This window comes from Alligator mississippiensis, chromosome 7 (genome assembly GCF_030867095.1).
Source record: "Alligator mississippiensis isolate rAllMis1 chromosome 7, rAllMis1, whole genome shotgun sequence".
NCBI classification, from domain to species: Eukaryota; Metazoa; Chordata; order Crocodylia; family Alligatoridae; genus Alligator; species Alligator mississippiensis.
Genome location: NC_081830.1, coordinates 14644583 through 14669633, shown reverse-complemented (window position 1 = coordinate 14669633; position 25051 = coordinate 14644583). Strand labels below are relative to the sequence as shown.

The 25051-nt window shown below is 54.5% G+C and overlaps 14 non-coding genes across 14 annotated transcripts; all 14 read right to left on the bottom strand.

Moving 5' to 3' along the window:
* Nucleotides 1-1151: 1151 nt before the first annotated feature.
* TRNAP-AGG (transfer RNA proline (anticodon AGG)) lies at nucleotides 1152-1223 on the bottom strand. The gene has a single exon. It is a non-coding gene; the product is annotated as a tRNA-Pro (tRNA).
* A 743-nt stretch (nucleotides 1224-1966) lies between these two features.
* On the bottom strand, nucleotides 1967-2038 carry TRNAP-UGG (transfer RNA proline (anticodon UGG)). The gene has a single exon. It is a non-coding gene; the product is annotated as a tRNA-Pro (tRNA).
* Nucleotides 2039-2665: 627 nt separating this feature from the next.
* On the bottom strand, nucleotides 2666-2739 carry TRNAT-AGU (transfer RNA threonine (anticodon AGU)). The gene has a single exon. It is a non-coding gene; the product is annotated as a tRNA-Thr (tRNA).
* Nucleotides 2740-4118: 1379 nt separating this feature from the next.
* Nucleotides 4119-4190, bottom strand: TRNAP-AGG (transfer RNA proline (anticodon AGG)). The gene has a single exon. It is a non-coding gene; the product is annotated as a tRNA-Pro (tRNA).
* A 743-nt stretch (nucleotides 4191-4933) lies between these two features.
* Nucleotides 4934-5005, bottom strand: TRNAP-UGG (transfer RNA proline (anticodon UGG)). The gene has a single exon. It is a non-coding gene; the product is annotated as a tRNA-Pro (tRNA).
* A 627-nt stretch (nucleotides 5006-5632) lies between these two features.
* Nucleotides 5633-5706, bottom strand: TRNAT-AGU (transfer RNA threonine (anticodon AGU)). The gene has a single exon. It is a non-coding gene; the product is annotated as a tRNA-Thr (tRNA).
* A 1376-nt stretch (nucleotides 5707-7082) lies between these two features.
* TRNAP-AGG (transfer RNA proline (anticodon AGG)) lies at nucleotides 7083-7154 on the bottom strand. Its single transcript has one exon. It is a non-coding gene; the product is annotated as a tRNA-Pro (tRNA).
* Nucleotides 7155-7897: 743 nt separating this feature from the next.
* TRNAP-UGG (transfer RNA proline (anticodon UGG)) lies at nucleotides 7898-7969 on the bottom strand. The gene has a single exon. It is a non-coding gene; the product is annotated as a tRNA-Pro (tRNA).
* A 627-nt stretch (nucleotides 7970-8596) lies between these two features.
* Nucleotides 8597-8670, bottom strand: TRNAT-AGU (transfer RNA threonine (anticodon AGU)). The gene has a single exon. It is a non-coding gene; the product is annotated as a tRNA-Thr (tRNA).
* Nucleotides 8671-10047: 1377 nt separating this feature from the next.
* TRNAP-AGG (transfer RNA proline (anticodon AGG)) lies at nucleotides 10048-10119 on the bottom strand. Its single transcript has one exon. It is a non-coding gene; the product is annotated as a tRNA-Pro (tRNA).
* A 743-nt stretch (nucleotides 10120-10862) lies between these two features.
* TRNAP-UGG (transfer RNA proline (anticodon UGG)) lies at nucleotides 10863-10934 on the bottom strand. The gene has a single exon. It is a non-coding gene; the product is annotated as a tRNA-Pro (tRNA).
* A 627-nt stretch (nucleotides 10935-11561) lies between these two features.
* On the bottom strand, nucleotides 11562-11635 carry TRNAT-AGU (transfer RNA threonine (anticodon AGU)). The gene has a single exon. It is a non-coding gene; the product is annotated as a tRNA-Thr (tRNA).
* A 1377-nt stretch (nucleotides 11636-13012) lies between these two features.
* On the bottom strand, nucleotides 13013-13084 carry TRNAP-AGG (transfer RNA proline (anticodon AGG)). Its single transcript has one exon. It is a non-coding gene; the product is annotated as a tRNA-Pro (tRNA).
* A 743-nt stretch (nucleotides 13085-13827) lies between these two features.
* Nucleotides 13828-13899, bottom strand: TRNAP-UGG (transfer RNA proline (anticodon UGG)). The gene has a single exon. It is a non-coding gene; the product is annotated as a tRNA-Pro (tRNA).
* Between the last annotated feature and the right edge of the window lie 11152 nt (nucleotides 13900-25051).

Below are 25051 nucleotides of genomic sequence, written 5' to 3'. Positions count from 1 at the left end.
GGTACAAGCACATGGCCCCAGGCAGCCCAGAAAGCAGGTCCTGATGGGGGGTGTAGGAAGGGGCGGTATTGAGCCCCCATAGGGAGGGAAGGGGAGATAGGGGTAGTTGGGGAAGGCGGGGGCTGGGGCTGCCCCACTGTTCCCTGCCATGCTGAGTCGTGCCCACTGGGCTGCGGCGGTCCCAGGGTAGGGGAGCAGGGTGGGAGCCTGAGCCCGCAGGCTGTGCCCACCATGTCGATAGATCTGGGGGGTGCAGGTCCCCCCTGCCTCCCGGGGAGTGCGTGCAGAGCCAGAGAGCTGCCACCCCCCCCCCCCCGCCCAAGGACACAACCTGCCCTGCGCTCAGATCTGGCGGGCACGGGTTCCCCCTGCCCCCTGGGCGTGCATGCAGCAACGGGGAACCAGCCTCCCGTGCCCAAGCCCACAGCAGGCAGGCAGGCAGCAGCGGGGAGCCGGGCTGCAGAAGCTGTGACCTCCTGCCTCCTGGCCCAACTCACAAGCTTCTCCTCTTCTCCTTCCCTCTTCTCCTCTTCACACACCACACCAGGTAACAAGGCCACACACCTTGCCACAAGAACGACCTCAACCAGGGAACTTCAAACTGGGCAGCCAATGCTCTACCAGCTGAGTGACACCGCTTCTAGGAAAGAAAGAGCATCCCTCTCGGCTCAAGACCGTCAAGCAGGCCAGCGAGCAAGTGAAAACGGTAGCAGCCAAGCATTTCTATCGGCTTCACCGCGTGGTGGAGCTTGCACACGGCCCCTCCAACTGGGCTCCAGCCCCTGGCACAGGTACCGCCTGCCACATCTCCACACCGCGGGTTCTGCACCAACCGAACTGTGCCCTGAAGACGCCTTGCTCAAGGACATTCTTCTCAGACGACAGCTCCCTCACCCACACAAAAGTACTCACCTGTCCCGGTGGCAGGCACTGCCTTCTGAAAACCCCCGCGGCCCAACTTGATGCCTCGATGGCCACCGTCACCCAATACTATGATTTTGGGGGGAGCAAGGAGGTGTCTAAATCTCCCTGCTCTGGGCCACGCACCAGCTGCACCAGGGAAATGGCCTCACCTGCCTCTGGAGCTAGATAAAAGCGCTGCTCAGCACACCAGGCTCCAAGGACAAGTGGTGCAGGCACAGTGCTAAGCAGGGCTCGTCTGGGAGTTGAACCCAGGACCTCCCACACCCTAAGTGGGAATCATGCCCCTAGACCAACGAGCCAGATACCTACAAGCGCTAACCCTGCCCTGCTGCATTTCAGACCCTGCGACACGGGGCCCCTCTTGTGCCATGGAAGCGCTGCCGGATGTCCGAGCTCAGGCTTCCAAGCTGTCTTTCCTTGGTGGCTCTTCCCACCATGGCAAGCTCTGAAGAGTTGCTCTCCCCTTTGGGCAGAAGGCCAGAAGGTCCTGTGCAGCCAGGCAGGACTTGAAGGGGAGGCAAAATGCCAGTGGCCGGTAGCCCCAAGAGATGCACTGGGAGGTCAGGCTTGGGGTGGGCAGGAACGACCCAAGTGGGAACGAGGGCCCCGGCTCAAGACGGGTGTAGTTGCACCAGGCCCTGCCTTCTGAAAACCCACATGGCCCTGCTTGATGCCACGATGGCCACTCTTCCCCAGCGGCTTGGGGAGCCAAGGAGATGGGCAAGGAGGAGGAGGTTTTGCTGGGTGGGCGATCCCCGCTCCCCTGCAGCGCTGCCAGCCCCGGGGACCCGCAGCTGCCCCGCATCGCCACTCCAGCGCTGCATTACACACACGAGCCTCCACTTGGTTCCTTCTCCCCACTTCCCAGTCCCTGAATCCCTGTTCCTCAGTCCCAGTATCTTATTCCCAGCTCCCAGTTCCTCATGGAGGGACCGATTGGTGGCTTTGTGAGATAATCCTGTCCAGCAACAACTGGAAATGGCCCCACCTGCCTCTGCAGCTGGATAAAAGGGACCACTCAGCACACCAAGGGGGCTAAGCAGGGCTCGTCCGGGAGTTGAACCCGGGACCTCCTGCACCCAAAGCAGGAATCATGCCCCTAGACCAACGAGCCATGTACTTACGTGTCTCGTGCCTGCCCTGCTTTATTTTAGACCCTTGTGACACAGGACAGACCTCAAGGGCAGGGCTTGGGATAAGTCCTCACGGGTGTGGGGCTGTTCAGGCGCTCTCACACCCGTAGCATGAGGGCCCAGCCCTGTTACAAGGATGTCCTGGAGGACACCACAGACCTCCAGGACAGCCTCCTCAGCAGTTGCCTTCACCACCCCAAAGACAGGGATGACGTAGCTCAGGCTGGTGCGTGTGGCCAAGTTGAGCAAAGCAATAGCCCACTCCCATAAGGAGCAGGCTCCTCCTGTAAGGAAGAGATCTCTTCCAAATGGATGCAGGTGTAGACAACATCCCAGGGCTGGCTCATTCGCACAGGACATTACTGAGCACTAAACCCAAATTGCATTAATTGCATGTGTAGGCAGACCCTGTGACTTATGAAGGACGACTTGTGACTGAGTACAATGATCTGACTAGGTTTTAGGTTTGAATAATGATTGGTTTTAGAGTCCAGAGTTCCAAAATTTAGCCCATGAACTGCCTTAAAGCAAGGAAATAGTGAGATTTAAACTCCCAAGCCCAGGCCTCTACACCCTGAGCTACAGAGCCATGCCAAATGTAACAAAGCAGGCCTTGCTGGGATTTGAACCCAGGATCTCCTGTTTACTAGACAGGCGCTTTAGCCAACTAAGCCACAGGGCCTCCCCTCTAGAGGTTAAAATCACGGGAATTTCAGCAGTGTCATTCAGGGTTTATGTCAGGACATCAGTTTGGCTTCTTTGTGTCCCTACAGGAGCCTGATGATCAGGGTTTTCCATTTCCCTCGGAAAGAAATGGAAGCCCGTGAATTTTGCAGTTTTGCCATGAGCTCCCTGCAGGCTGGCACAGTTCAAATTTGCCCAGAGCTGGCAAGGAGCTGGAGGAGGGCGGTACAAGCACATGGCCCCAGGCAGCCCAGAAAGCAGGTCCTGATGGGGGGTGTAGGAAGGGGCGGTATTGAGCCCCCATAGGGAGGGAAGGGGAGATAGGGGTAGTTGGGGAAGGCGGGGGCTGGGGCTGCCCCACTGTTCCCTGCCATGCTGAGTCGTGCCCACTGGGCTGCGGCGGTCCCAGGGTAGGGGAGCAGGGTGGGAGCCTGAGCCCGCAGGCTGTGCCCACCATGTCGATAGATCTGGGGGGTGCAGGTCCCCCCTGCCTCCCGGGGAGTGCGTGCAGAGCCAGAGAGCTGCCACCCCCCCCCCCCCCCGCCCAAGGACACAACCTGCCCTGCGCTCAGATCTGGCAGGCACGGGTTCCCCCTGCCCCCTGGGCGTGCATGCAGCAACGGGGAACCAGCCTCCCGTGCCCAAGCCCACAGCAGGCAGGCAGGCAGCAGCGGGGAGCCGGGCTGCAGAAGCTGTGACCTCCTGCCTCCTGGCCCAACTCACAAGCTTCTCCTCTTCTCCTTCCCTCTTCTCCTCTTCACACACCACACCAGGTAACAAGGCCACACACCTTGCCACAAGAACGACCTCAACCAGGGAACTTCAAACTGGGCAGCCAATGCTCTACCAGCTGAGTGACACCGCTTCTAGGAAAGAAAGAGCATCCCTCTCGGCTCAAGACCGTCAAGCAGGCCAGCGAGCAAGTGAAAACGGTAGCAGCCAAGCATTTCTATCGGCTTCACCGCGTGGTGGAGCTTGCACACGGCCCCTCCAACTGGGCTCCAGCCCCTGGCACAGGTACCGCCTGCCACATCTCCACACCGCGGGTTCTGCACCAACCGAACTGTGCCCTGAAGACGCCTTGCTCAAGGACATTCTTCTCAGACGACAGCTCCCTCACCCACACAAAAGTACTCACCTGTCCCGGTGGCAGGCACTGCCTTCTGAAAACCCCCGCGGCCCAACTTGATGCCTCGATGGCCACCGTCACCCAATACTATGATTTTGGGGGGAGCAAGGAGGTGTCTAAATCTCCCTGCTCTGGGCCACGCACCAGCTGCACCAGGGAAATGGCCTCACCTGCCTCTGGAGCTAGATAAAAGCGCTGCTCAGCACACCAGGCTCCAAGGACAAGTGGTGCAGGCACAGTGCTAAGCAGGGCTCGTCTGGGAGTTGAACCCAGGACCTCCCACACCCTAAGTGGGAATCATGCCCCTAGACCAACGAGCCAGATACCTACAAGCGCTAACCCTGCCCTGCTGCATTTCAGACCCTGCGACACGGGGCCCCTCTTGTGCCATGGAAGCGCTGCCGGATGTCCGAGCTCAGGCTTCCAAGCTGTCTTTCCTTGGTGGCTCTTCCCACCATGGCAAGCTCTGAAGAGTTGCTCTCCCCTTTGGGCAGAAGGCCAGAAGGTCCTGTGCAGCCAGGCAGGACTTGAAGGGGAGGCAAAATGCCAGTGGCCGGTAGCCCCAAGAGATGCACTGGGAGGTCAGGCTTGGGGTGGGCAGGAACGACCCAAGTGGGAACGAGGGCCCCGGCTCAAGACGGGTGTAGTTGCACCAGGCCCTGCCTTCTGAAAACCCACATGGCCCTGCTTGATGCCACGATGGCCACTCTTCCCCAGCGGCTTGGGGAGCCAAGGAGATGGGCAAGGAGGAGGAGGTTTTGCTGGGTGGGCGATCCCCGCTCCCCTGCAGCGCTGCCAGCCCCGGGGACCCGCAGCTGCCCCGCATCGCCACTCCAGCGCTGCATTACACACACGAGCCTCCACTTGGTTCCTTCTCCCCACTTCCCAGTCCCTGAATCCCTGTTCCTCAGTCCCAGTATCTTATTCCCAGCTCCCAGTTCCTCATGGAGGGACCGATTGGTGGCTTTGTGAGATAATCCTGTCCAGCAACAACTGGAAATGGCCCCACCTGCCTCTGCAGCTGGATAAAAGGGACCACTCAGCACACCAAGGGGGCTAAGCAGGGCTCGTCCGGGAGTTGAACCCGGGACCTCCTGCACCCAAAGCAGGAATCATGCCCCTAGACCAACGAGCCATGTACTTACGTGTCTCGTGCCTGCCCTGCTTTATTTTAGACCCTTGTGACACAGGACAGACCTCAAGGGCAGGGCTTGGGATAAGTCCTCACGGGTGTGGGGCTGTTCAGGCGCTCTCACACCCGTAGCATGAGGGCCCAGCCCTGTTACAAGGATGTCCTGGAGGACACCACAGACCTCCAGGACAGCCTCCTCAGCAGTTGCCTTCACCACCCCAAAGACAGGGATGACGTAGCTCAGGCTGGTGCGTGTGGCCAAGTTGAGCAAAGCAATAGCCCACTCCCATAAGGAGCAGGCTCCTCCTGTAAGGAAGAGATCTCTTCCAAATGGATGCAGGTGTAGACAACATCCCAGGGCTGGCTCATTCGCACAGGACATTACTGAGCACTAAACCCAAATTGCATTAATTGCATGTGTAGGCAGACCCTGTGACTTATGAAGGACGACTTGTGACTGAGTACAATGATCTGACTAGGTTTTAGGTTTGAATAATGATTGGTTTTAGAGTCCAGAGTTCCAAAATTTAGCCCATGAACTGCCTTAAAGCAAGGAAATAGTGAGATTTAAACTCCCAAGCCCAGGCCTCTACACCCTGAGCTACAGAGCCATGCCAAATGTAACAAAGCAGGCCTTGCTGGGATTTGAACCCAGGATCTCCTGTTTACTAGACAGGCGCTTTAGCCAACTAAGCCACAGGGCCTCCCCTCTAGAGGTTAAAATCACGGGAATTTCAGCAGTGTCATTCAGGGTTTATGTCAGGACATCAGTTTGGCTTCTTTGTGTCCCTACAGGAGCCTGATGATCAGGGTTTTCCATTTCCCTCGGAAAGAAATGGAAGCCCGTGAATTTTGCAGTTTTGCCATGAGCTCCCTGCAGGCTGGCACAGTTCAAATTTGCCCAGAGCTGGCAAGGAGCTGGAGGAGGGCGGTACAAGCACATGGCCCCAGGCAGCCCAGAAAGCAGGTCCTGATGGGGGGTGTAGGAAGGGGCGGTATTGAGCCCCCATAGGGAGGGAAGGGGAGATAGGGGTAGTTGGGGAAGGCGGGGGCTGGGGCTGCCCCACTGTTCCCTGCCATGCTGAGTCGTGCCCACTGGGCTGCGGCGGTCCCAGGGTAGGGGAGCAGGGTGGGAGCCTGAGCCCGCAGGCTGTGCCCACCATGTCGATAGATCTGGGGGGTGCAGGTCCCCCCTGCCTCCCGGGGAGTGCGTGCAGAGCCAGAGAGCTGCCACCCCCCCCCCCCGCCCAAGGACACAACCTGCCCTGCGCTCAGATCTGGCAGGCACGGGTTCCCCCTGCCCCCTGGGCGTGCATGCAGCAACGGGGAACCAGCCTCCCGTGCCCAAGCCCACAGCAGGCAGGCAGGCAGCAGCGGGGAGCCGGGCTGCAGAAGCTGTGACCTCCTGCCTCCTGGCCCAACTCACAAGCTTCTCCTCTTCTCCTTCCCTCTTCTCCTCTTCACACACCACACCAGGTAACAAGGCCACACACCTTGCCACAAGAACGACCTCAACCAGGGAACTTCAAACTGGGCAGCCAATGCTCTACCAGCTGAGTGACACCGCTTCTAGGAAAGAAAGAGCATCCCTCTCGGCTCAAGACCGTCAAGCAGGCCAGCGAGCAAGTGAAAACGGTAGCAGCCAAGCATTTCTATCGGCTTCACCGCGTGGTGGAGCTTGCACACGGCCCCTCCAACTGGGCTCCAGCCCCTGGCACAGGTACCGCCTGCCACATCTCCACACCGCGGGTTCTGCACCAACCGAACTGTGCCCTGAAGACGCCTTGCTCAAGGACATTCTTCTCAGACGACAGCTCCCTCACCCACACAAAAGTACTCACCTGTCCCGGTGGCAGGCACTGCCTTCTGAAAACCCCCGCGGCCCAACTTGATGCCTCGATGGCCACCGTCACCCAATACTATGATTTTGGGGGGAGCAAGGAGGTGTCTAAATCTCCCTGCTCTGGGCCACGCACCAGCTGCACCAGGGAAATGGCCTCACCTGCCTCTGGAGCTAGATAAAAGCGCTGCTCAGCACACCAGGCTCCAAGGACAAGTGGTGCAGGCACAGTGCTAAGCAGGGCTCGTCTGGGAGTTGAACCCAGGACCTCCCACACCCTAAGTGGGAATCATGCCCCTAGACCAACGAGCCAGATACCTACAAGCGCTAACCCTGCCCTGCTGCATTTCAGACCCTGCGACACGGGGCCCCTCTTGTGCCATGGAAGCGCTGCCGGATGTCCGAGCTCAGGCTTCCAAGCTGTCTTTCCTTGGTGGCTCTTCCCACCATGGCAAGCTCTGAAGAGTTGCTCTCCCCTTTGGGCAGAAGGCCAGAAGGTCCTGTGCAGCCAGGCAGGACTTGAAGGGGAGGCAAAATGCCAGTGGCCGGTAGCCCCAAGAGATGCACTGGGAGGTCAGGCTTGGGGTGGGCAGGAACGACCCAAGTGGGAACGAGGGCCCCGGCTCAAGACGGGTGTAGTTGCACCAGGCCCTGCCTTCTGAAAACCCACATGGCCCTGCTTGATGCCACGATGGCCACTCTTCCCCAGCGGCTTGGGGAGCCAAGGAGATGGGCAAGGAGGAGGAGGTTTTGCTGGGTGGGCGATCCCCGCTCCCCTGCAGCGCTGCCAGCCCCGGGGACCCGCAGCTGCCCCGCATCGCCACTCCAGCGCTGCATTACACACACGAGCCTCCACTTGGTTCCTTCTCCCCACTTCCCAGTCCCTGAATCCCTGTTCCTCAGTCCCAGTATCTTATTCCCAGCTCCCAGTTCCTCATGGAGGGACCGATTGGTGGCTTTGTGAGATAATCCTGTCCAGCAACAACTGGAAATGGCCCCACCTGCCTCTGCAGCTGGATAAAAGGGACCACTCAGCACACCAAGGGGGCTAAGCAGGGCTCGTCCGGGAGTTGAACCCGGGACCTCCTGCACCCAAAGCAGGAATCATGCCCCTAGACCAACGAGCCATGTACTTACGTGTCTCGTGCCTGCCCTGCTTTATTTTAGACCCTTGTGACACAGGACAGACCTCAAGGGCAGGGCTTGGGATAAGTCCTCACGGGTGTGGGGCTGTTCAGGCGCTCTCACACCCGTAGCATGAGGGCCCAGCCCTGTTACAAGGATGTCCTGGAGGACACCACAGACCTCCAGGACAGCCTCCTCAGCAGTTGCCTTCACCACCCCAAAGACAGGGATGACGTAGCTCAGGCTGGTGCGTGTGGCCAAGTTGAGCAAAGCAATAGCCCACTCCCATAAGGAGCAGGCTCCTCCTGTAAGGAAGAGATCTCTTCCAAATGGATGCAGGTGTAGACAACATCCCAGGGCTGGCTCATTCGCACAGGACATTACTGAGCACTAAACCCAAATTGCATTAATTGCATGTGTAGGCAGACCCTGTGACTTATGAAGGACGACTTGTGACTGAGTACAATGATCTGACTAGGTTTTAGGTTTGAATAATGATTGGTTTTAGAGTCCAGAGTTCCAAAATTTAGCCCATGAACTGCCTTAAAGCAAGGAAATAGTGAGATTTAAACTCCCAAGCCCAGGCCTCTACACCCTGAGCTACAGAGCCATGCCAAATGTAACAAAGCAGGCCTTGCTGGGATTTGAACCCAGGATCTCCTGTTTACTAGACAGGCGCTTTAGCCAACTAAGCCACAGGGCCTCCCCTCTAGAGGTTAAAATCACGGGAATTTCAGCAGTGTCATTCAGGGTTTATGTCAGGACATCAGTTTGGCTTCTTTGTGTCCCTACAGGAGCCTGATGATCAGGGTTTTCCATTTCCCTCGGAAAGAAATGGAAGCCCGTGAATTTTGCAGTTTTGCCATGAGCTCCCTGCAGGCTGGCACAGTTCAAATTTGCCCAGAGCTGGCAAGGAGCTGGAGGAGGGCGGTACAAGCACATGGCCCCAGGCAGCCCAGAAAGCAGGTCCTGATGGGGGGTGTAGGAAGGGGCGGTATTGAGCCCCCATAGGGAGGGAAGGGGAGATAGGGGTAGTTGGGGAAGGCGGGGGCTGGGGCTGCCCCACTGTTCCCTGCCATGCTGAGTCGTGCCCACTGGGCTGCGGCGGTCCCAGGGTAGGGGAGCAGGGTGGGAGCCTGAGCCCGCAGGCTGTGCCCACCATGTCGATAGATCTGGGGGGTGCAGGTCCCCCCTGCCTCCCGGGGAGTGCGTGCAGAGCCAGAGAGCTGCCACCCCCCCCCCCCCGCCCAAGGACACAACCTGCCCTGCGCTCAGATCTGGCGGGCACGGGTTCCCCCTGCCCCCTGGGCGTGCATGCAGCAACGGGGAACCAGCCTCCCGTGCCCAAGCCCACAGCAGGCAGGCAGGCAGCAGCGGGGAGCCGGGCTGCAGAAGCTGTGACCTCCTGCCTCCTGGCCCAACTCACAAGCTTCTCCTCTTCTCCTTCCCTCTTCTCCTCTTCACACACCACACCAGGTAACAAGGCCACACACCTTGCCACAAGAACGACCTCAACCAGGGAACTTCAAACTGGGCAGCCAATGCTCTACCAGCTGAGTGACACCGCTTCTAGGAAAGAAAGAGCATCCCTCTCGGCTCAAGACCGTCAAGCAGGCCAGCGAGCAAGTGACAATGGTAGCAGCCAAGCATTTCTATCGGCTTCACCGCGTGGTGGAGCTTGCACACGGCCCCTCCAACTGGGCTCCAGCCCCTGGCACAGGTACCGCCTGCCACATCTCCACACCGCGGGTTCTGCACCAACCGAACTGTGCCCTGAAGACGCCTTGCTCAAGGACATTCTTCTCAGACGACAGCTCCCTCACCCACACAAAAGTACTCACCTGTCCCGGTGGCAGGCACTGCCTTCTGAAAACCCCCGCGGCCCAACTTGATGCCTCGATGGCCACCGTCACCCAATACTATGATTTTGGGGGGAGCAAGGAGGTGTCTAAATCTCCCTGCTCTGGGCCACGCACCAGCTGCACCAGGGAAATGGCCTCACCTGCCTCTGGAGCTAGATAAAAGCGCTGCTCAGCACACCAGGCTCCAAGGACAAGTGGTGCAGGCACAGTGCTAAGCAGGGCTCGTCTGGGAGTTGAACCCAGGACCTCCCACACCCTAAGTGGGAATCATGCCCCTAGACCAACGAGCCAGATACCTACAAGCGCTAACCCTGCCCTGCTGCATTTCAGACCCTGCGACACGGGGCCCCTCTTGTGCCATGGAAGCGCTGCCGGATGTCCGAGCTCAGGCTTCCAAGCTGTCTTTCCTTGGTGGCTCTTCCCACCATGGCAAGCTCTGAAGAGTTGCTCTCCCCTTTGGGCAGAAGGCCAGAAGGTCCTGTGCAGCCAGGCAGGACTTGAAGGGGAGGCAAAATGCCAGTGGCCGGTAGCCCCAAGAGATGCACTGGGAGGTCAGGCTTGGGGTGGGCAGGAACGACCCAAGTGGGAACGAGGGCCCCGGCTCAAGACGGGTGTAGTTGCACCAGGCCCTGCCTTCTGAAAACCCACATGGCCCTGCTTGATGCCACGATGGCCACTCTTCCCCAGCGGCTTGGGGAGCCAAGGAGATGGGCAAGGAGGAGGAGGTTTTGCTGGGTGGGCGATCCCCGCTCCCCTGCAGCGCTGCCAGCCCCGGGGACCCGCAGCTGCCCCGCATCGCCACTCCAGCGCTGCATTACACACACGAGCCTCCACTTGGTTCCTTCTCCCCACTTCCCAGTCCCTGAATCCCTGTTCCTCAGTCCCAGTATCTTATTCCCAGCTCCCAGTTCCTCATGGAGGGACCGATTGGTGGCTTTGTGAGATAATCCTGTCCAGCAACAACTGGAAATGGCCCCACCTGCCTCTGCAGCTGGATAAAAGGGACCACTCAGCACACCAAGGGGGCTAAGCAGGGCTCGTCCGGGAGTTGAACCCGGGACCTCCTGCACCCAAAGCAGGAATCATGCCCCTAGACCAACGAGCCATGTACTTACGTGTCTCGTGCCTGCCCTGCTTTATTTTAGACCCTTGTGACACAGGACAGACCTCAAGGGCAGGGCTTGGGATAAGTCCTCACGGGTGTGGGGCTGTTCAGGCGCTCTCACACCCGTAGCATGAGGGCCCAGCCCTGTTACAAGGATGTCCTGGAGGACACCACAGACCTCCAGGACAGCCTCCTCAGCAGTTGCCTTCACCACCCCAAAGACAGGGATGACGTAGCTCAGGCTGGTGCGTGTGGCCAAGTTGAGCAAAGCAATAGCCCACTCCCATAAGGAGCAGGCTCCTCCTGTAAGGAAGAGATCTCTTCCAAATGGATGCAGGTGTAGACAACATCCCAGGGCTGGCTCATTCGCACAGGACATTACTGAGCACTAAACCCAAATTGCATTAATTGCATGTGTAGGCAGACCCTGTGACTTATGAAGGACGACTTGTGACTGAGTACAATGATCTGACTAGGTTTTAGGTTTGAATAATGATTGGTTTTAGAGTCCAGAGTTCCAAAATTTAGCCCATGAACTGCCTTAAAGCAAGGAAATAGTGAGATTTAAACTCCCAAGCCCAGGCCTCTACACCCTGAGCTACAGAGCCATGCCAAATGTAACAAAGCAGGCCTTGCTGGGATTTGAACCCAGGATCTCCTGTTTACTAGACAGGCGCTTTAGCCAACTAAGCCACAGGGCCTCCCCTCTAGAGGTTAAAATCACGGGAATTTCAGCAGTGTCATTCAGGGTTTATGTCAGGACATCAGTTTGGCTTCTTTGTGTCCCTACAGGAGCCTGATGATCAGGGTTTTCCATTTCCCTCGGAAAGAAATGGAAGCCCGTGAATTTTGCAGTTTTGCCATGAGCTCCCTGCAGGCTGGCACAGTTCAAATTTGCCCAGAGCTGGCAAGGAGCTGGAGGAGGGCGGTACAAGCACATGGCCCCAGGCAGCCCAGAAAGCAGGTCCTGATGGGGGGTGTAGGAAGGGGCGGTATTGAGCCCCCATAGGGAGGGAAGGGGAGATAGGGGTAGTTGGGGAAGGCGGGGGCTGGGGCTGCCCCACTGTTCCCTGCCATGCTGAGTCGTGCCCACTGGGCTGCGGCGGTCCCAGGGTAGGGGAGCAGGGTGGGAGCCTGAGCCCGCAGGCTGTGCCCACCATGTCGATAGATCTGGGGGGTGCAGGTCCCCCCTGCCTCCCGGGGAGTGCGTGCAGAGCCAGAGAGCTGCCACCCCCCCCCCCCCGCCCAAGGACACAACCTGCCCTGCGCTCAGATCTGGCGGGCACGGGTTCCCCCTGCCCCCTGGGCGTGCATGCAGCAACGGGGAACCAGCCTCCCGTGCCCAAGCCCACAGCAGGCAGGCAGGCAGCAGCGGGGAGCCGGGCTGCAGAAGCTGTGACCTCCTGCCTCCTGGCCCAACTCACAAGCTTCTCCTCTTCTCCTTCCCTCTTCTCCTCTTCACACACCACACCAGGTAACAAGGCCACACACCTTGCCACAAGAACGACCTCAACCAGGGAACTTCAAACTGGGCAGCCAATGCTCTACCAGCTGAGTGACACCGCTTCTAGGAAAGAAAGAGCATCCCTCTCGGCTCAAGACCGTCAAGCAGGCCAGCGAGCAAGTGACAACGGTAGCAGCCAAGCATTTCTATCGGCTTCACCGCGTGGTGGAGCTTGCACACGGCCCCTCCAACTGGGCTCCAGCCCCTGGCACAGGTACCGCCTGCCACATCTCCACACCGCGGGTTCTGCACCAACCGAACTGTGCCCTGAAGACGCCTTGCTCAAGGACATTCTTCTCAGACGACAGCTCCCTCACCCACACAAAAGTACTCACCTGTCCCGGTGGCAGGCACTGCCTTCTGAAAACCCCCGCGGCCCAACTTGATGCCTCGATGGCCACCGTCACCCAATACTATGATTTTGGGGGGAGCAAGGAGGTGTCTAAATCTCCCTGCTCTGGGCCACGCACCAGCTGCACCAGGGAAATGGCCTCACCTGCCTCTGGAGCTAGATAAAAGCGCTGCTCAGCACACCAGGCTCCAAGGACAAGTGGTGCAGGCACAGTGCTAAGCAGGGCTCGTCTGGGAGTTGAACCCAGGACCTCCCACACCCTAAGTGGGAATCATGCCCCTAGACCAACGAGCCAGATACCTACAAGCGCTAACCCTGCCCTGCTGCATTTCAGACCCTGCGACACGGGGCCCCTCTTGTGCCATGGAAGCGCTGCCGGATGTCCGAGCTCAGGCTTCCAAGCTGTCTTTCCTTGGTGGCTCTTCCCACCATGGCAAGCTCTGAAGAGTTGCTCTCCCCTTTGGGCAGAAGGCCAGAAGGTCCTGTGCAGCCAGGCAGGACTTGAAGGGGAGGCAAAATGCCAGTGGCCGGTAGCCCCAAGAGATGCACTGGGAGGTCAGGCTTGGGGTGGGCAGGAACGACCCAAGTGGGAACGAGGGCCCCGGCTCAAGACGGGTGTAGTTGCACCAGGCCCTGCCTTCTGAAAACCCACATGGCCCTGCTTGATGCCACGATGGCCACTCTTCCCCAGCGGCTTGGGGAGCCAAGGAGATGGGCAAGGAGGAGGAGGTTTTGCTGGGTGGGCGATCCCCGCTCCCCTGCAGCGCTGCCAGCCCCGGGGACCCGCAGCTGCCCCGCATCGCCACTCCAGCGCTGCATTACACACACGAGCCTCCACTTGGTTCCTTCTCCCCACTTCCCAGTCCCTGAATCCCTGTTCCTCAGTCCCAGTATCTTATTCCCAGCTCCCAGTTCCTCATGGAGGGACCGATTGGTGGCTTTGTGAGATAATCCTGTCCAGCAACAACTGGAAATGGCCCCACCTGCCTCTGCAGCTGGATAAAAGGGACCACTCAGCACACCAAGGGGGCTAAGCAGGGCTCGTCCGGGAGTTGAACCCGGGACCTCCTGCACCCAAAGCAGGAATCATGCCCCTAGACCAACGAGCCATGTACTTACGTGTCTCGTGCCTGCCCTGCTTTATTTTAGACCCTTGTGACACAGGACAGACCTCAAGGGCAGGGCTTGGGATAAGTCCTCACGGGTGTGGGGCTGTTCAGGCGCTCTCACACCCGTAGCATGAGGGCCCAGCCCTGTTACAAGGATGTCCTGGAGGACACCACAGACCTCCAGGACAGCCTCCTCAGCAGTTGCCTTCACCACCCCAAAGACAGGGATGACGTAGCTCAGGCTGGTGCGTGTGGCCAAGTTGAGCAAAGCAATAGCCCACTCCCATAAGGAGCAGGCTCCTCCTGTAAGGAAGAGATCTCTTCCAAATGGATGCAGGTGTAGACAACATCCCAGGGCTGGCTCATTGCACAGGACATTACTGAGCACTAAACCCAAATTGCATTAATTGCATGTGTAGGCAGACCCTGTGACTTATGAAGGACGACTTGTGACTGAGTACAATGATCTGACTAGGTTTTAGGTTTGAATAATGATTGGTTTTAGAGTCCAGAGTTCCAAAATTTAGCCCATGAACTGCCTTAAAGCAAGGTCTGGGCATTTCCCAGCCAGGACTGCATGCCTGTGTGCATTAGCTGGAGGTTATGGCACCTCCCACCTGCCTTTCACTGGGGGAAAATTGGGCATGGCACTTACAGGGCTGCTGCAACTGCCAGCAGTCTAACCAGGCCTCCCTACCCTGGTAGGGTGCAGTTTTAGTGGTCATGCCCAGTACCTGGGGCCTCTCCCTTCCCCATAGCCCCATCCCATACCTCCAAGCTCACCCTTTTGCTCAGCACACTGGTCGGTGGACAGGACAGGTGTTTCTGGGCAACTCTGGCCAGGTCCAACCACACCTGGCTGCGGCTTGCCCAGTAGGCCAAAGGGTCGCATAGGAGCAGCTCCATGTCCTTGGCAAGATAGGCAGCCACCAAGGTGGGAGTGCTCCCTGCCTGATGCTGGGGTCTGGTAGCTCTAGACCCCACCATAGAAGCCAGGCCCTTAGCCCATATTGGCAGCACCTGTGGTGGAGGACAAGACTGGCGCACAGCCGGGGGATTGGAAACTGGCTAATGTGGTCCCAATTTTCAAGAAAGGGAAGAAGGAGGACCCGAGTAACTATAGGTCTGTAAGCCTCACCTCAGTGCTCGGGAAGATCTTGGAGAGAATCATTAAAGAGCACATCTGTGGGGGGCCAGCAAGGGAGATCATGCTCAGGGCAATCAACATGGTTTCACCAAAGGCAGGTCCTGCCAGACCAACCTGATTTCCTTTTATGACTAGGTAACTAAATCCTTGGATGATGGTGTCGCCATGGAAGTAGTCTTTCTGGACTTTAAGAAGGCATTTGACACTGTCTCTCACCCCATCCTCATCAATAAATTGACTGTGGCATTGATGCCTGCACAGTTGGATAGGTAAAAAAATGGCTGATGGGGCGCACCCAGAGAGTAGCGGTGGATGGGTTGTACTCAACCTATCAAGATGTGAGCAGTGGGGTACCCTAGGGGTCAGTCCTCCGGCCCGCACTGTTTAACATCTTCATCAGCAACTTGGACGAGGGGGTGGAAAGCACACTGTCCAAATTTGCTGATGATACTAAGATGTGGGGCGAGGTGGACACACTTGAAGGGAAAGAGAGGCTGCAACTAGGTTTAGACAGACTGCAAAAGTGGGCAAACGAGACTAGGATGGGGTTCAATGTAGACAAATGCAGGGTGCTGCATCTTAGGAAAAGGAATCCACAGCATACATACAGGCTGGGGAGTTCCCTTCTTGAAAACACAGAGGCAGAAAGGGATCTTGGAGTCATTATTGACTCCAAGATGAACATGAGCCGCCAATGCCAGACCGCAGCCAGCAAGGCCAGCCATACCTTGTCATGCATCCAAAGGTGCATCTCAAGCCGGTCCAGAGAGGTGATACTCCCCCTCTATGCGACTTTGGTCAGGCCGCATTTGGAGTACTGCGTCCAGTACTGGGCACCGCAGTTTAAGAGGGATGTGGACAGCCTGGAGAGGGTGCAGAGGAGGGCCACCCGCTTGGTGAGAGGGCAGCAGGACTGGCCCTACAAGGAGAGACTGAAGGACCTGAACCTGTTCAGCCTCGGCAAGAGGAGGCCAAATGGGGACCTAGTGGCTGCCTACAAGCTCATCGGGGAGATCAACAGCAAATAGATAGAGCCCTTTTTTCCCCAGCACCACCTGGGGTGACGAGGAACAATGGTCATAAGCTGATGGAGAATAGGTTTAGGTTGGAGATCAGAAGGCAATATTTTACAGTTAGGGTGGCCAAAATCTGGAACCAACTTCCCATAGAAGTGGACCTCGCCCCTACCGTGGGCAAATTCAAGAGGAGGTTGGAGGATCACCTTCCTGGGGTCTTGTGAACCCAGCACTCATTTCTGCCTGTGGCGGGGGGTCAGGGGAGATGATCTGTTCAGGTCCCTCCTGACCCGAGCTACTATGAAACTATGGATGGTGTGCTAGCATGAGACGGTGGATCCGCCTGTTCCACATCCCCCTGCCTCTGCCATTCTGCCTCCCTGACTTCCTTTACCAGCACCTCCATCCACTGATTCAGCACTTGGCCACCGCATATGGTGCCCTTCACCCTTGGGTCACACATGGTGGCCAGCACATGGACTGTACTGTACTGCAAGGGATCAAGCCATTTCCTGATGACCTCCTCCAACTGCCTCACCAGTGCCTGCATGTCTGGTGACAGTGGCTTGCCCCAGCCAGGAACACTGATCCCCTGGAAGCTCTCCATTTGGCTCTCAAATTCCCTCACTATGGTGATCACCTGGCTAAGGAGAGCATCAGCAGCGCTGAGACTCTTGGTGGTCTCGAGGAAGGGCTTGAGGACCACCAAGATCTTGGATATGGTATCCCACTTAGCTCTGTTCAGGAAGCACTGATCCCGATCTCCCTGAGCAAGGCCATCTCATGTAAGTCCTTCTGTTGCTCCACCAGCCTCTCGAGCATTAGGTATGTGGCGTTCCACTGAGTCTCCCCATCCTGCATGATTTTGTGATGTGGGATGTTCAGCTCTTTATGTTTATCCTGCAGCATCTTTCCCACCTTAATGCTCCAGTGGATGTAGCCTGCCATCTTCCTGCATTTTGAAGTGAGCTTGCAGGTAGTGGCAGTGCCATTGCCAGCAGCCCTGTCCCCCTCCAAGGCATCCCTGATAACAAGGTGCAACTTGTGTGCCACACAGGGGATGTCAACTAAGTTGACATCACAGAGCACCTTGACCATACTGGCCCCATTGTCAGTGACCACAAACCCACAAGTGAGCTCTCCCTCCCCAGTGAGCCAGCCCTGCAGGAAGTGGCTCATGGACCCTATGATCTCTGTTGCTGTGTGGGACTTATCTATCACTTTGGCCTGCAGGAGAGCCCACTCAGATGTCCGAGGTGAAATGTAAGGCCACCTGCGGACCTGCTTTGTGCAGCTCCTCCTCAAGTACTCTGTGTATGCCTCATGCAGGTATGGCAACACTGTCCTACTGAAGGTGGTACATGCAGGCACTTTGTATGATGGGACCACAAGAGCCATGATCTGCTTGAACCCTGGCTGCTCAACTAGAGAGAATGGCTGCCCATCGACAACAAGCATTTCCCCAATGCTCTCAGTCCTCCTTTCCCCCACTGTCCCAGGGTGGCCTGCCTCTGCTTTGGGGGGATGGGGCTTTGGATTGAGTGGGGGACTTCCCTTTGGGCACACTCCCACTGGTGCCATGCTGAGGAAGAGCAAGGGCAAAGGGGTGGTGCCTGAAGAAATGCATCAGCATCCCCGTGGTGCTCATATGTTTTGTTCCCTTGCCTTGGCTCGTTTTGGGTTGGCAGTGCAGGCAGATAGCATACGTGGGATCATCTGCCAGATCAACATGATCCCAGACCAGACTACCTGCTCGCTTCTGGGGTGCAGGTGCATCTGTGGATGCTGCTGCACTATCCCCCCCCTCCCCCCCCCCCCAGCAGGCAGAGGCACAGCAAGAGAAGGAGCGGGCTCAGCTGAGCCACTTGCCTTCACCTGTACATCAACCTCCTTCAGAGTGCCTTCTGGGGAAAGAGACCTGGCTGAAATGGAAACTCGAGGGGTGACGAGCACAAACTCAGGTGATTCCCACTCCTTCCCCATAATTTCCCTTGCTAGGGCACTGAGATCCAGATCCAGCTCCAGCTCTTCTTCTGGCACTGAAAGGCTCAGCATGGGAAGTGAAATAGGGGTGGAGTAGGCTGCTGTGCTGGTGCAGCTGGTTGTGGTTGTCGTCATGGTCGGGGTGGGCAGGTTATGACTGATGCGCGTGGAGGGGATGCAGTCTCGGGCACAGGCAGTGGCAGTGCTCCCCTCTCCTTGTAGTAGCCTCATCCCCTTTAGCTGAGGAAAGGGGCTGCATCTCAGTTTGGTGGGGGGGGAACTTACAGCTCTCCCTCTACCCGCTCTTCTGCCCCTCCCTGAAGGCTGGCCAATGTGGCCACCTGCCTTTCCACCATGCTTCATGGTGTTTCGTGTCTTCCTTTTCTACAGATGTATAAATGTATTTGCCTTCCTATATAAATTAAAAAGGTAGGTGTGCTGCAGTGAAGAATGTATACAAACTAGAAATATATCCATCTCTGTATATACCTTAAAAAATGTAGGCATGGTACAATTAAGAATATATACAAACAACTAGAAATATCTGTCTCCATATATAAATTAAAAAACATAGGTGTAGTGCAGTGAAGAAATTTATGAAATGGATAGAAATATATCTTTCTCCCTATATAAATTCAATAGTATAGGTGCGGTGCAAAGAATGAATGTATAAAAACAAATATAAATATATAATTCTCCCTATATACATTATAGAATTTATGATGGATGGTATCCTGCAAAGCTTTAAATGTATAGAAATAAAATAGAAACTTATTGCCCTTCCTATATAAATTAAATTCTATAGTAATCCTCTCCAATATAAATATAAAATTCAAAAGAATAAATCAATGAATATAATACTAAAATAAAAGCACCTAGAAGAAAAATGGTATTGTGAAATCCCTCTTGGTAGGGTAGCAAGCAAGGAATCCTTTATAAAATAAGTGCTGCTAGCCATAGTGGTCTGATGGTGAGCTGCTAGAACAGACGCTCAGTACGTCACCCAAGGCAGAAGGCAGGGCAGTTCAAAAAATCCTGGCTTTTATGCAGTTTTTTCATCCCCCCCCAGAGCACTGGGATTGGAAGGGACCTAAGGGAAGGGCCACTATACAGTCAGTAATAAGAGCACTCCTTCCCCCATCCCTCTCCTTACTTTACTTTCTCTTTCCCTGCAGGCAAGCCATTGGAGGCAAGTCGCAGCTTCACGGCCGAAACTCGAAACGTTTCGACCTGCCCCATTTTGTTTCAACACTGTTTCAAGGCTGCCTGTTTTGTTTCAACTTCTCTGTTTTGAGGTTGAAATGGGTCAAACCAGCGTTGAAACAAAATTCCTGGCGAAACTTCACACAGCTCTACAGACAAGGTTGTTTGAGTGAATCTGATACCTTTTATTAGACCAATTTAAATAGTTGGAATTTTTTTTTTCTTAGAAAGCATTCGAGTTTAAAAACTAGGAAGAGCACACACAAACTGAAGATGCTTTCCCAGTCTGATGAAGGGTTTTGAAACCCGAAATCTTGCTAAGTAAGATGTAAAACATGGGAGGTGATAGTACCACTCTACATGGCGCTAGCTTGGCTTCACCTAAACTAGTGTGTGAATTTCTGGGATTCACATCTTAAGAAGAAATATGAAGAAGTTAGAAAGGTTCAGAGATAGGTGACAAAAGTGATAAATGGTTGGAAGGCAAGCCACGTTAAGGAGAGATGGAGAGAAGTAGGCATATTTAGCTTGCAGAAAAGATCATTAAGAGGCAGATCAGAGCAGTCTTGAAACAGCTGAAACACTGCCATAAAGAAGAGGGTGAACAATTGTTCTCCCTTGTTGAGTAGGGAAGGACATCAAGCTTCAGATAACAGTAAAGAAGATTTAGATTAGATTTCAGGGGGGAAAGCACCCTTGTTTCTAGACCAGTGTGGATGTGGGATAGGCTGCCCAGGGACGTTGTGGAGTTTCCTTCACTTCAGGTTTTCAAAAAGAGGATAGTCATTGCTTATGAATGATTTAGGAGTACTGTTCTTGCATTTGTGCAACAGGGTGGACCACATGATCCTTGAGGTCCCTTCTAACCCTATGATTTTATAATTATTATCACAGTAATTGCACCATGAATACATAGTCAACTGCAAGTGAATGGACACTGAGACAGTAGAGTTACTCTATGTCTTATTACACAATCTCTTTTATTTTCTTTTTCCTTTTGGAGGGTAGACAGACAGATGGGTACTAGTCCTCCTGGTCATTCATGTATGTGTGAACGGCTGGAACTCGAGTTGACATGACTAAGGTTTTGTGAACTTCTTTGGTTATACTGGTTATACTAACACAGCACTTTCCAAACAAAAAGGGTTTGAAGGGAAATTTCCTGATCAGCTTTACTACTGATCATATTAAACTTTGGGGAAGTAGCCCATGTATTAACTACCATCATTAAGTTTTGAATACAGCAATATCCTATCTAAACCTTCCTTAAAGAGACGATCCTCCAAGCTCAAAGGGAAGTAATCCCTACAAGAACCAAAGGGGGCAAGAGGGCTCAAAGGCCCCCATGGCTCACCAAAAGCATCTGGGAATGTCTCCAAAAAAAAAAGGAGGCGTACACCTGTTGGAAGGGAGGGGCCATCACAAGAGAGGGCTATACTTCGGTAGCTCAGGAATGTAGGGGGGCGGGCAGGAAGGCCAAGGCGAAAATGGAGCTGGGACTAGCGACCCAGATCAAGGACAAAAAGAAGTCCTTTTTCAAATACATAGGGGGGCAAAAGAAGGTGCCAGGTAACGTGGGGCCTCTGCAGGACACGCTAGGAAATCTGGCCATCTCATCTGACGGTAAAGCTGACATATTCAACAATTTCTTTGCCTCCGTATTTATGAGGAGGGACCCAGATATCTCCCCCACTGGTACCCCCAAGGGCCCTGTGGGTGAGACACACCCAGGCCTAGGGTTAATGAGGACCTTGTCAGGGAACTTCTGGAGGGACTAGATGTATTTAAATCTGCAGGTCCTGATGATCTCCACCCCAGAGTGCTGAAGGAACTAGCAGGAGTCATTGCGGGACCTCTGGCACAGCTCTATGAGCACTCATGGTGCTTGGACAATGTGCCAGAGGGCTGGAAAAGGTCCAATGTGGTCCCCATCTTCAAGAAAGGGAGGAAGGAGGACCCGGGAAACTATAGGCCCGTGAGTCTTACCTCTGGGAAAGCTGGGAAAGCTTTTCGAAAGAATTACCCTGGCACATGTCCAGGAAGGGCCAGCAGGGGAAGTTATGCTCAGGGGCAACCAGCATGGGTTCATTAGGAGCAGGTCTTGTCAAACCAACCTGGTGGTCTTCTACGACCAGGTCACCAAGTCCTTGGACGCAAGTGTCGCGGTGCATATAGTCTTTCTGGACTTCAAGAAGGCCTTTGACATGGTCTCTCACCCCATACTCAGTAAGAAACTAGGAGGCAGTGGTGTTGACGCCTACACCGTCAGATGGGTCACTAACTGGCTGGAGAGCCATACTCAGAGAGTGGTCATGGACAGGTCTTATTCGACCTGGAGGGATGTGGGCAGTGGGGTTCCCAGAGCTCGGTCCTCAGGCCCGCACTATTCAACATCTTCATCAGTGACTTGGGCGAGGGGGTAGAAAGCACCCTGTTCAAATTCGCAGATGACACTAAGAAGTGGGGGGAAGTGGGTATGCTAGTAGGAAGGAACAGGCTGCAAGCATATCTAGACAGATCACAGGGGTGGGCCGAAGAGAACAGGATGGGGTTCAACACTGACAAGTGCAGGGTACTGGACTTGGGGAGGAAGAACCAGCAGCAGACCTACAGGCTGGGCAACTCCCTTGTCGCCAGTGCAGAGGCAGAAAAGGATCTTGGAGTCATCACTGATGCCACAATGAACATGGGCCGACAGTGTGGGGACGCGGTCAGGAAGGCCAACCACACCTTGTTATGCATCCACAGATGCATCTCAAGCAGGTCCAAGGAGGTGATCCTCCCCCTCTGTGCGACACTGGTCAGGCCACAGCTGGAGTACTGTGTCCAGTTCTGGGCGCCGCACTTCAGGAAGGATGTGGACAGCATTGAGAGGGTCTAAAGGAGGGCCACCCGCATGATCAGGGGGCAGCAGGGCAGGCCCTTTGAGGAGAGGCTAAGGGACCTGAACCTGTTCAGCCTCCACGAGAGAAGGCTGAGGGGGGATCTAGTGGCAGTCCATAAACTAGTTAAGGGGGACCAGCAGGCATTGGGAGAGTCCCTGTTCCCCCAAGCAATCCCAGGAGTTACAAGAAACAATGGACACAAGCTAGTGGAGGGTAGTTTCAGGCTAGACATTAGGAAGCACTATTTCACTTTCAGGGCGGCTGGGATCTGGAACCAACTTCCAAAAGAAATGGTGCTGGCTCCTACCCTGGGGAGCTTTAAAAAAAGGCTGGACAAACATCTGGCCACGGTCGTTTGACCCCAATACGCTTTCCTGCCATGGCAGGGGGTTGGACTAGATGATCTCCTCAGGTCCCTTCTGACCTGACCAACTATGAAACTATGAAACTCGGTATGGCAAAGTGCTTCCTCTTTCCATCTGAGAACATGCTTCCTTGCTCACATCTGCCCAAGTGCTCCTTCATCTTTTTTTTTCCCCTCCAGGCTCTGAGTGCAAGGTTTCAGGGCAAGGATGAGAACTACAGACATTAGGAAGCTCAGTCAATTTGGACCCACAGTAAGCCATGAAACAAGCCTCTTTTGCTCCACAAGGACGAAGGTGCCCAAGGAAAACATTCATGTAGATTTGGTTATGTGGACATGTTTATTTCTTATACAGAAACAGGTTTTTTTTTCCAAATGGCAAAAGCAATGATTCAAGGCTGAGGAAGGCATACCACTGAAGAACAGATTCTCATTGAACTATATGTTAGAGCACATCATTTTCCACCAAAGCCTTAAGGTCTAGTGTTTAGAGGGCTAGGACATTGAAAAGTGCTCTAGCATTGTTGGCACGATTCAGTTATGGTTACATTGCTAGATTGTATTCAAATGATTGGTTGTATTATTCTCTATTGATAATATATATATGTATATATGCCTTCTTTTTGATTCATGTCTCTGTACCCGAGGGAGACCCCAGGTCTACTGGCACCTTGAGGATCTGAAGTCTGGCATATCGCCCAGCCTAGTGCACCGGTGAAGTTTACTGTAGTATGAGGCTACTGCACAGTAGCATCACATAAAAGGTGTTTCCTGGTGCTACTGTGAAGTAACTCTGGTTACTGTGTATTTATTTAATACTTAACTTATACAAGCACTAAATAAACATGCAATAACCACTGTGCAGTAGTGTCTTGTGTAAATGCATCCACTGGGCCTTTTTTTAATAAACAGTAACCTTGAGGTTAACCTAAACTTAAAAAAAAAAAATAGCCCTGCACACACTGGCTGCCCCAGCAGCTCTTGCAGTCTCTGCAGGCTCAAGGCAGAGCTTCCCTCACATAGCGTGGGTTATTGGGGGGCAGTGGGAATCACCCCCCAGCCTGGCAGGAGCCAGTGAGTGCACGGCTTCTTTCTTTTCTTTCTTTTTTTTTTTTTTTTTTTAAGGTGCTGGGACCCTGGGGCAGCTGGGGCAGCCACTGATGAGGCTGGGAGAGCAGGTGGGGGATAGGGCCTGTTCAGTTCAGAGATTCGGCCAATTTGGCAGCAGACAAATCTCTGAATCAGATTTGGCAGAATCGATTTGGGACACCGATTCAAATCACTGAATAGAATCACTGCCCCCCGAATCGGTCAAATCCGAAGTGAATACTAGCCACTTCGCACAGGCCTACTGCTGATGATACGTATCCTGGGCCAGAAGTAGGAAACAGTAGATAAAAGGTGATCAAACTAAAGAATCAAAACAAAACTTTTTTTTGCTTTCAAAAGCATGAATCCAGCAAGGCTTGTTTCTGATTCTATGCTTCAGAGGTAAGCTGCGCTCTAGGGAACAAGTCCCAGAAGCCCTAACAAGAGACATGTGGATAAATCAGACAGACCTCCCAGAAGTGGCTCAGGCTAGAACAGCCCTCCCTCACTTCCACAGAGCTGAGCTGAGGGAGGCATGGCCAGGCTCTGGCAGGACACACGGATTATTTCCCCCTGCTCCTGAGCTGCCCGGCAGGGAGTGTTTATCACACCTAACTCAGTGTTTATTAGACCATTAAGAAAACAAAGCCTCTCTCCATTAACTAATGGAGCTCTTCTTAAACAGCTCTTCCAAGGGAGGAAATTAAACTACTTGTTGATTAGTTCCCAAAAGCTTGTCTGCTTCTGTCATCTCCCACAGCACAGACCTTAGCCAGCATGTGGTCTGCTAACTAATGCTGAGGTGTCTGCATAAGACAGAGGGGAGGTGGGAATATTCCCTGCTTAGCAGGGAGAAGCCAGACAGATGCTCTGAGCCGAGCTGCAGCCAGAAAGCAGAGGGGAGGGATCAGCCCTGCTGCATAGGAGAGTTCCCGGCACAGTCCAGAGAGCATGCTGGGATGCTGGGGAGTGTCTGGTTTATCTTATACCAGCAACGGGTCTGGGACAGACATTGCATAAACTGGTTTGAGACAACTAAGTTAAACTGGGTTGAATGTAGTATCAGACTTATCTCAAACCAGTTTCAGCCATTTTCCAACTGGTTTATGTGCAGTGAACATCTGTTCTGCTACAGGTTTAAACCAGCTTCTGATCACTTAAGCTGGCTTATGTGTAATGCCTGTCCTTAGCTATATGGCGTGGAACAGTTTCAAGTCCTGTGGAAATCAATGGAAGTTGAGGGTATCAGCATCTTCATAGATCAGGCCTCTTATAAATATCTGTTGTAGATTCAGTCCTGTGGCTCTAGCAGTGAGTGGGCACAGGTTTCTTTCTTCTTAGCTCAAAAAAGTATATATAAAATTAAACAGCAACGCAGGTAGCAGTGTGCGTCTCCAGTGCTAGCTGCAGTGCAGTGCAGAAATGTACGGGCTAGCTATAAATGAAGTAAGCAGGGCAGTGTGTC